Below are 11,505 nucleotides of genomic sequence, written 5' to 3'. Positions count from 1 at the left end.
ACACATACGCTATATTGCCAAAAGTATTCGCTCATCTGCCTTTAGACGCATATGAACTTAAGTGACATCCCATTCTTAATCCATAGGGTTTAATATGACATCGGCCCACCCTTTGCAGCTATAACAGCTTCAACTCTTCTGGGAAGGCTTTCCACAAGGTTTAGGAGTGTGTTTATGGGAATTTTTTACCATTCTTCCAGAAGCGCATTTGTGAGGTCAGACACTGATGTAGGACGAGAAGGCCTGGCTCGCAGTCTTCGCTCTAATTCATCCCAAAGGTGCTCTGTCGGGTTGAGGTCAGGACTCTGTGCAGGCCAGTCAAGTTCTTCCACACCAAACTTGCTCATCCATGTCTTTATGGACCTTGCTTTGTGCACTGGTGCACAGTCATGTTGGAACAGGAAGGGGCCATCCCCAAACTGTTCCCACAAAGTTGGGAGCATGGAATTGTCCAAAATCTCTTGGTATGCTGAAGCATTCAGAGTTCCTTTCACTGGAACTAAGGGGCCAAGCCCAGCTCCTGAAAAACAACCCCATACCATAATCCCCCCTCTACCAAACTTCACAGTTGGCACAATGCAGTCAGACAAGTACCGTTCTCCTGGCAACCCCCAAACCCAGACTCGTCCATCAGATTGCCAGATGGAGAAGCGTGATTCGTCACTCCAGAGAACGCGTCTCCACTGCTCTAGAGTCCAGTGGCGGCGTGCTTTACACCACTGCATCCGACGCTTTGCATTGCACTTGGTGATGTATGGCTTGGATGCAGCTGCTCGGCCATGGAAACCCATTCCATGAAGCTCTCCACGCACTGTTCTTGAGCTAATCTGAAGGCCACATGAACTTTGGAGGTCTGTAGCGATTGACTCTGCAGAAAGTTGGCGACATCTGCGCACTATGCGCCTCAGCATCCGCTGACCCTGCTCTGTCATTTTACGTGGCCTACCACTTCGTGGCGGAATTGCTGTCATTCCCAATCGCTTCCACTTTGTTATAATACCACTGACAGTTGACAGTGGAATATTTAGTAGCGAGGAGATTTCACGACTGGACTTGTTGCACAGGTGGCATCCTATCACAGTACCATGCTGGAATTCACTGAGCTCCTGAGAGCGGCCCATTCTTTCACAAATGTTTGTAGAAGCAGTCTGCATGCCTAGGTGCTTCATTTTATACACCTGTGGCCATGGAAGTGATTGGAACACCTGAATTCAATTATTTGGATGGGTGAGCGAATACTTTTGGCAATATAGTGTACTTTTAAAAAGTTCGATGGAATTGTATGAGTTTTCTGTAAATTCCACTGATACTATTTTAGAGAGTGGTCTAAACAATTAATAATTTCTTTCCTGTCCAACAAAATAGAAGCAACATTGGCATCACTACTCATGTTTTTTTCCGTCATCAAATCTTTCCATCTTGAGTATGCCGTACCGCTGTTTACTCAGTTTTTTTTTTTTTTTTTTTGGTCTTTACCGGTCTTTCAGTCTTCTTGCTTCTGACCCTTTTCGCTTCTTCGGCAGTACAGCTACTGAATGTTCCATTGTGTTCTTTTTCGCTCTTCACATCATCAAACAATTCGCTAAGCATAGACATGCGTATCGACATTGGCGGCAGCCAATGAGTGCGAGGATTCGCTTCTTCGTTTTGTGAAACATGACTGGTCATGTCATTTCAACATGGCGAAACACATTAAAGGGGGTGACCCGCACAATGTATAATAAAAACACTTTTTTATAGAAAACTATTATGAGTACATTCCTTCATCTCATGTGTATGTACACCATTCAGATCACTCTTCATAAAAACACAATACATTTGTTAATGTGTAAAACTTCACAGATTCACTTGACCCTTGCATAAAAGTCAAATGTGTCTTAATTTTTTTTTTTTTTTATAAAAACATTTAGATAATTGCAGCAGTTACATAAAATAGTGTGTTTTATTACTTTTGTTTACATTATAAATTATTATTTTCAATTTAATGTTGCTACTCTAATCGATCATGTTTGATCTTGCTTGACAACATGTGAATCCCTGCCACTGCAGTTGTTCTGCACCGGCCCCAAAAGCTTGCTGGTTTCTATGTAGGAACCGATTAGGTCAGGGGTCAGAGGGTGGGAGAATGTTTCGTCACCAGGTGAACGGGCTACTCACTTAGTTAAGAAGATCACGGCTATCTGTTAAATATCAAATCAATCAAAACGTAAACAATATTACATGCTATGGCAAAAATCCAAATATGACCATATGCTACACCAATGTTAATAACAATTCCACTAGCAAGTTAAGCCACGTTAAAAAGTTCATACATATAATGTAATTTCGTTACCTGTTGTCTTGAACGTTGATGTCATTTCTAGCAATGTAATAACGTTGGGTTGCATTTCTCTGTATGTTTAAATATGTCCTCAATAACAGAAGTTAAAGCTGTACACAAACATTATGACGTAACGGGTTTGTTTATGGGTAGTTGAGATAGTCACAAAAAACTACCACGTAGCCACATAATCCGTAACTTCACCGTTCGGATTTCAAGTCAGTGGAAAAGTGTTAGGTTTGTGATAGGTTTCAGACTGCCCTGGCCTTGAACCAGCCGAGCACAGACTTGGCACAAAAATAATCACAATTTCGGTGCAAAAGGGCTATGAGTGTTAAGATTGGGAACTCTCCCTCTGCACCTTTCACTTGTGGGGTACCTCAAGGTTACATACTGGTCCCAATTTTATTATCTCTATACATGCTTCCCCTGGGTTCTATTTTTAAGTAACACAACATTTCATGTCATTGTTACGCTGATGATACACAGTTGGATGTCCCTCTTAGTTCTGATGTAAATTCTCCTATTATTAATTGAACATTAATAACTCTGATTAATCACTCAGTTTAAATCAATGCTTACCACTGGATATTAGATGAGCTCCTTCTCTTGATATATTTTAAATCACATTTTAAGATTATCTGTATTCTTTGACCTTTGTGTGAAAACAATTTGTGCATTGCTTGTCCTTTTTTCCACTCTTAATTGTTTTTATTGTACACGTTTTGGTATTCACTTGTTGTTTTTAAATGTGCTTTAGAAATAAATTGACTCTAATCGTCACCAATTCAAAATTGTTTTTAACCATTTTGAACACCTTTTGTCTAAACCAGTATATTCATATGATCCTGCAATGTAACATTAATTTTTAAAGCCCAAATATTCCATGTAGTCTCAATTATGAGGTCATATAAAGTGCAAAGTATACATTTTGTGGATGAAATGGAAACATTTTATATTCAAAAGGATACATTATGTCACACCCCATGTCATCTACCCATGTAACCTACCTTTATGTAATCTACACATGTTAATTTTAAATCTGATGGTGCTGAGAGAGGAAAGTCAAGAACTGAAAGGAGTGGAAGAAACCTGAGCATTTCAAATCAGAAGAACAAAATTTTAATTTTCACAATAAATAATTTTGTATTTATTATTTTTTATTAAGTGACATTACTTTTGTCACTTAAAGCATACCTATTATATATATATTGAAAATATATATAATACTGTACATTATAAATGTGTTTGTGTTATAATGCATTATACTCCAAGGTATAACTATGAATAGGTAATTATTATAATGTATTATAATTGTGGCAACAATTATTTATGAGAAGTTATAACATATTAAAAGGTGTATTACAATGTATTATAAATATGGGCTTCATAGAAAGTGTTACCTTGTTTTCTTTTGTAGATGAATTAAGCAAAACAAAATTTGCATGACATGATCTTGGAAAATGTCTCTATGTGAACGATCGTACACATAAATGTAAATTTGCACCAGCTCACTAATAACGATACACGCTGGTGTGTTCATGTTGACTGATTTTGACTGACTGTACAAGATAAACAGAGTGAGCTGTCGGTGTCAAGGTAGGTAGGCAGAGCTTCAAGTCACACCTACCGATGACGTGGACCAAAGGCAGTAAGGTGTTTAACAGCTGGTAAGAATTTTTCCTAAAAGTTCGCGAAGACAAGCCAAGACCACCGAAACAAATGCAAAAACACCTTCTATTTGGCCAGAATTTGTTCTAAATTACGTCACCGGTTCGTTCTTCGATTTCATATTAAGTATATCTGGGCCTTTACACACATAAAAAATCCTTCAGATTCACATAAGAACTCACAAAAGTTAGAAGCCTTTCACTTGTCATCAGTGTGGAAAGAGTTTCACAGAGAAAGGGAACCTTAATAAACACATAGGAATTCACACTGGAGAGAAGCCTTTCACATGTCATCAGTGTGAAAAGACCTAAAAACTCATATGAAAATTAATCCTGGAGGGAAATTACACCAGTGTTCTGAGCGTGGCAAGAGTTTTGCAGAGACTACTAATTTTAAAAATCATCTGTGCAAGATCACTTAAAGGCCCCTGCACACTTCCTACAAAATTGAAGAACGAACTTCTATGATGTCATTATTGTAAAACAATATCTGGCCAAAAAAAAAAAGTTGTTTTGCATTTATTTTGGTGGTTTGTAACATCTAGCCAAGGCTAACTTTCAGGAAATATTCTTACAGGCTGTTAAACACCCTCTTATTGGCATTGGTCCAGGTCAGTGGTACTTATGACCTGGAGCTCCACCTACTTTGAGGCTGACAACAAATTCCTATTTAGTCAGTTAAGATCAGTCAACATGAACATAGATTTATTAGCAAGCTGATAACATAGAACATAGAGTAATTAGCAATAGAGTGCCTATTTACTCTGTTGTTTGATTTGCTGCTTCACTCATATGCCGTCTACAGCTGAAAGCCATTCACACATCTGCCCAAAGTGAGAAATGCCTCTTATCATTCTTTTGTCTGTATTCTGCCCATTAAAGAGGCCCTATTATGCTTTTGGGGATTTTACCTTTCCTTTAGTGTGTAATATAGCTGTTTGTGCATGTAAAAGGTCTGCAAAGTTACAAAGCACAAAGTCCATGCCAAAGAGAGATACTCTCTCCCATAGAAAACACTGCTCCTGAACTGCCTGGTTTGCAGTCCAGACATTACTTTCGTGACATTACTATGTCACTATGTAACACATTTGCATAATGCCCACCTAATGCCCGGGAGCTGAAAGTCGGTTATGGTAAGGGGCGTTACATTTCCGAAACACGCTCTAAGCGGTTGACCAATCTCAACAGACTGGGCCAGCTGCACAATCAGAGCAGGTCGACATGGGTAGATTTTTTTCCCATTACGCTGATTTCGTGTGCCATGTAAAAACCTTTACCAGGTGTTCTTGACGGCTCATCCAATGTGCACAAATGTTGAGCGCATGTCTCTTTGCGGTTTGACGTCAAAAGTAGAGAATAACACAATTATTTCAAATGTCATGTAAAGGCAGATTTCTTGCCTTGTCAGATTTTTAAAATAAGCTGATTTTAGAGAGTAATAAGCAATGGTGGACTGGCCATCGGGAGAATCAGGACTTTTCCCAGTGGCTGGCTGCAAAATATGCAGAAAATGACAATACCCCCAAAACATTCAGTGTGCAGTGCATAAACTTACTATTGTAGTTGTTACATGTATAGGAAGAACAGACGCTTTTTTTCGATGTAGCATTTATTTATTTTTTATTCTGTTAGGAAAGATTACACAGTAAAGAAGAATTGTTTGTGGAGCGTCTCGATTCTCTGAAGCTGATACTGCATCACCTGCAGTAATAAGTATGACCTTAAATTAATACAGTACAACATTTTCTCCATATACTGTAATGGACAAATACAATTCCCACAATAATATCAATATAGCTATCACGTATCAATATTTTCTCTCCAGCAGTGCTACTTTGTTTCTCTTAAGCAATATGAACAATGATATTACTCAGTAACAATAAAGCAATAATAAAAACAACATATCTCAACACTCATTTTGCAGTCTTTCAGTTAAAGCATATATAAACACCATAACATCTCAGTTAAAGTTCAAATTAGTACCATATGAATAAAGTGACTATATATATTGTTTTCTCATTTGCCATGACCCTGGACATTTCACTGTTCTTGTTCAAAACAAACAGATTATTTTGTTTGGAATTAAAAGGCACTATCAACATGGCGGACACGTAAATTACTCAAGATGGTGGAAACCAATGATCTCCACATGCAGTAATTTGACTCACTTTACATTCAAGTAACCAATTTCAAAATAAAAAATAACATGAAATAAACATCTCACAAGATATTGTCATCAAGGATAATCAGCTGGTGTCACATATTGTATTACACTCAACTCTGTATTTGTAATCAAACTCTATTTTAAAATCCCACTGAAAAGTGTATATGAATACTGTATTTTAACCATCAATATATTGAGGTAATCTTATCTATTAGAACAGATTACACATATAATTAGATTCTATGCTACAAGACTGTTTTGATCACGTGGACTGGGAGATGTTCCGGTCCGCCTCTGATGACGACATCGAGGTCTACATTGATAGTGTAACGTGTTTCATCAGGAAGTGCATAGAGGATGTACTGTCGACCAAAACTATACGGATCTACCCTAACCAGAAACCATGGATTAATAGCGATGTTCGTGCGGCACTAAATGCGCGGACCTCCGCTTTTAATTCTGGGAATGCGGAGGAGCATAAACAAACCAGTTATGCCCTCTGCAAAACTATCAGAGCAGCCAAACGCCAGGACAGGGACAAGATTGAAGGACAGTTCAACACCACTGACTCTAGAAGCATATGGCAGGGAATTAATATCATCACGGACTTCAAAGGGAATTAAAACTCCGCCGTGAACACCGCTGCCTCTCTCCCAGATGAGTTTAATCATTTTTATGCTCGTTTCGAGGTAAATAACACCGCCCTCATAGAGAGAGCTCCCGCGGCCAAAGCTACAGGCGTTAGTTCACTCTCCGTCTCTGTAGTGGATGTAACCCGATCCTTCTGATGGGTGAACATCCGTAAAGCCGCAGGTCCAGACGGCATTCCGGGCCGCATCATTAGAGCATGCGCGAACCAACTGGCTGGTGTTTTTACAGACATTTTCAACCTTTGCCTCTCCTTGTCTGTGGTCCCCACAGGCTTTAAAACGTCCACCATTGTGCCTGTTCCAAAGCAATCCAAAATCACTTGCTTAAATGACTAGCGTCCTGTTGCTCTGACCCCCATCATCAGCAAATGCTTTGAGGGACTAATCAGAGATTACATCTGCTCTGTGCTGCCTGCCTCACTGGACTCACTGCAGTTTGCTTACCGCAACAACTGCTCCACTGATGATGCCATTGCATCTACACTACACACTGCTCTCTCCCACCTGGAAAAAAGGAACACTTATGTGAGAATGCTGTTTGTAGACTACAGCACAGCATTCAACACCATAGTGCCCTCCAAGCTTTATGTGAAACTCCGGGCTCTGGGCTTAAACAGCTCACTGTGCAGCTGGATCCTGGACTTCCTGTCAAGCAGATGCTAGGTGGTTAGAATGGGCAGCAACATCTCCTCATCACTGACCCTCAACACTGGAGCGCCGCAGGGCTGTGTCCTCAGCCCACTCCTGTATTCCCTGTACACACATGACTGTGTGGCAACAATGCCATCATTAAGTTTGCTGATGATACGACAGTGGTAGGTCTGATCTCTGACAGTGATGAAAGAGAGGAGGTGCACACTCTGACATGCTGGTGTCAGGAGCACAACCTCTCCCTCAACATCAGTAAGACCAAGGAGCTTGTGGTGGACTTCAGAAGAAAAGACAGAGAACACAGCCCCATCACCATCAATGGAGCACCGGTGGAGAGAGAACTCACATGGTCCGTCCACACTGAGGCCGTTGTGAAGAATGCTTACCAGCGCCTCTTCTTCCTGAGATGCTGAGGAAGTTTGGAATGAGCCACCACATCCTCACACAGTTCTACACCAGCACTGTAGGGAGCATCCTGACTGGCTGCTTCACCACCTGGTACGGCAACAGCACTGCCCTCAACCGCAAAGCCCTGCAAAGGGTGGTGGGAACTGCCAGGCACATCATCGGAGGTAAGCTTCCCTCCCTTCAGGACATCTACACCAGGCGGTGTGTGAAAAAAGGATGATCAGAGACTCCAGCCACCCGAGCCATGGGCTGCTCTCACTGCTACCATCAGGCAGGTTGTATGGCAGCATCAGGACCCGCACCAGCCAACTCCATGACAGCTTCTTCTGATCTCTCACAATCAATATAAATCAGCACTGCACTTTATTAATCTCACACTGGACTGTCATAAATTATATTCTTTCTTAACAACACATTGGCAACTGATTATCAACCAACAGCCTGAATGTCAATACAGCACAATACAACCTACTGTATATTTTATATATACTATTGTTTATTGTGTATGTATAATGTATTGTATGTGTATTCTATATGGTGTGTGTTGTATACTGTATATTGTATATTATTATTTGTATATTGTGTTGTGTGTAATTATGTGTATATTAGATATGTAAATTGTGTTGTGTAAATCAGATGTTTATTGTAAATTTGTATATGTCTCATCACTGTCATGTCTGCTGTGTTGCTCGGAGCTGCACCCAAGACTTTCACCCACTGTTGCACTTGTGTATATGGTTGAGTGACAATAAAGTGATTTGATTTGATTTGATTTGATGAAGTATTGTTAGTGGAGCGTCTCTATTCTGTATATAATGTAGTGGCTGGAGAGACCACTGGAACAGTAGATGGACATGTTGATGTGGATCGGGCTGGAGAGACCACTTGAACAGGAGATGGAGGTGTTGGTGCGGGGCGGGCTGGAGACGCCACTGGAAGTGGAGACAGAGATGCTGGTGTGGAGCGGGCTGGAGAGACCACAAAAATGACAATTCTCATTTTTGTGTGAACTATCCGTTTAAGATGCAGTTGGACCAAACAAATTTTAAACTGGGATCACGTTGTTTCTTTAACTGTTTATGTAGTTCATATAGTTGTTTAATCAAATGACATCCAATTGCAGCTGATTCTGATGTGGAGCTGGTTTTAGGGAGTTGTAAGTTGTAGGGATATATAAAGTTGCTTGTGACACCACATCAAGGTTCGGTTGAGGAAATGAGGAGATGGGGAGCACTGACACGCTTCAGATACGGCTTTTATTATCTCTGCTTTCGTGTGCAGCGTACGCACTCTTTTTAATGTTTTCCACTCAAATAAACATAAACTACTTCACAAATACTCAACACTCAATGTACACAGATGGCAACGCTGCACACTAATTCTCTCTCTGCCTTCTCTGGTGTGTTCAGCTGTTTTAAGGGCTTTCTCCGCTATCACTGTAATGAGAAACAGCATTTAGAAATTATGTCAACCAGCTTGATGTGCCACACCACTCTCTCTCTCCCGCAAACAGACACAAAACCACAATCCCATCACCACATTGATGTTGTGGAGACTTGAGAAGAATTTTGCAACTTGTGTGGGATGTGGGGGAAGTCTTCAAAATGGTGCCTCAAATGGTCGATGCTTGTTTTTGGAAATTTTACTCCCCTCTTATCTTCCAAGTCAACACTCTTGTCTTCCAAAGGAGTTGTTGTATAAGGTCCCAGGAAGTTGGCCTCTAGTTTAAAAATTTTCCTCTACACCCTGTCCTCCAGTTTGAATTTTGTGAGAGGTTTATTTTTTGGTTCTTAACTCTTTCTTTGGTACCTCTGATGTTACCTTCTGCCTCAATCAAAACTTATTCTAATTGCAGACTCAGTCAGTTGCTGAACTGACAGTGTGTCCTCCACACTCTTGTCAGTCTAGAAAGAAAGTTTGCATTTTGACATGAATACCAAGGACTAAGGAGTTTAAAGGTTCAATTTGTAACATTTTTCATGTAATATTCGCCTTTTCTTTTGCCTATGTATGAATGGCATGTAACTCAACTTAAAAAATGAGCCCTTCCCAGACTTCCTAGGTTGCCTATTAAAGCCTGTAGACTGATTTTCATGCGAAGGGAGCGGGTCGCTTTTGCCGGGAAAATCCAAAGGATGTGACGTTTATGTGCGCTTCCAAGAGCCTTGCCTCAGTGCTTCTCTTCCGCTATTCAACAGCGTCAACAGACAGTTTGTAACACAAGGTAACGTTATCTTAGAGATTGAATCCAGCAAACATCCGGCTCCCAGCACAACACCGACTCCTACACAAACTCTGAGTAAGCCAAAAAAAAAAAAACATTTACTGAATCCCATCTGGCTACGCGGGAAAGTGATCGTGGTCGAGCGAAAACTAGAGTGAACATCGGCAGGAACTTTGATTACTGGAGGGACCTTCGTTTGGTTTGGGGGATCAAAACCGACCCTAAATTGGCATTCTTCTTATAGGACAGGTAAGCTTACATAACTGCAAAGCATGTGAAATATAGTGCCATAAGGATTGATCTGTGTAATTTTAGCTAACTTGATCTTGCCCGCTAACACTGACGAATTACAAGCTACCTTGCTTCGTAACTTTCAAATAATTTCAACGATCTTCTCTTTGTACTAAAAGTCAGGTATGGTGATTCACAGTAACTGACATAATGTTAATCTGTAATTATTCAGCAAGGTAAACTACAATAACACATGAAATGAATGCTAGACAATGTTCAAGCTAATGCAAAAAGACCCATTCATTAGTGTAACGTAACTTGGTTATACATAAAATATTTACATTCTTTTATTATAAAACAATAGCGCATCGATATAACAAAATGACAGTTGTGATGGAATCACATCAATACTGAATTGTGTCAACATACTGTATTTATAATGTACAGTCTATGTTATAAACAGCTACTGTCATCATCCACCAAATTTAGCTAACAGGTATTGATAAAGCTGGCTAGCTAGCTAACGCTGTCATAGGCTATGGTATAAATGCAGTCAATGTATCATGCAAAGAAAAGTGATTATTTCAAACTACAGTCTCGCATAGTCAGACCTATATCCACACTTTGTTTTAACCCTGTTCCAGCACTGGAGAGTCAAATATAATATACAGTCTTAAAGTTTGTAGTAAAACAATCATAACTGTGTAATTTTAATTATGCTACCTCATCTGTCATCATGATGCCGGTGAATCACGCTTAGTCTCGCTTCCCTATGGAGTCATGCTCGCTCGCATCCCTATAGAGTGTGTGCGCGCAATCACGAGCAACAGGCTGCAGTTCACTTAACAGCCACAGGTGTCATTAATAACAAGGGTTTCTGAATCTTACATACTGCACCTTTAATATTGCTATTATTTATCAGTTGTACTTTATTGTATAGTATGACTTTTACAGTGTACTTTGCCAAGAAAATACTGAGTAATATTAGGTAACCACAAGTACTTAAGATGGGTTAAGGTTAGGTTCAATGTTAGTAATGTGATGGAATGTCACACCCCTTCTGTGGATCATCATTGATTCTTCGCGGTGACTTTTCCCTTTTTGGCGGCGCCTGATGGGACACACCTGAGCTCAATGAGAAGCCTCATCACCACTGCCTTTAAAAACTGAGCGCGCCTCTCCTCGGG

This window comes from Myxocyprinus asiaticus, chromosome 6 (genome assembly GCF_019703515.2).
Source record: "Myxocyprinus asiaticus isolate MX2 ecotype Aquarium Trade chromosome 6, UBuf_Myxa_2, whole genome shotgun sequence".
Taxonomy (NCBI): Eukaryota; Metazoa; Chordata; class Actinopteri; order Cypriniformes; family Catostomidae; genus Myxocyprinus; species Myxocyprinus asiaticus.
Note: the sequence above shows the minus strand (reverse complement) of the source record.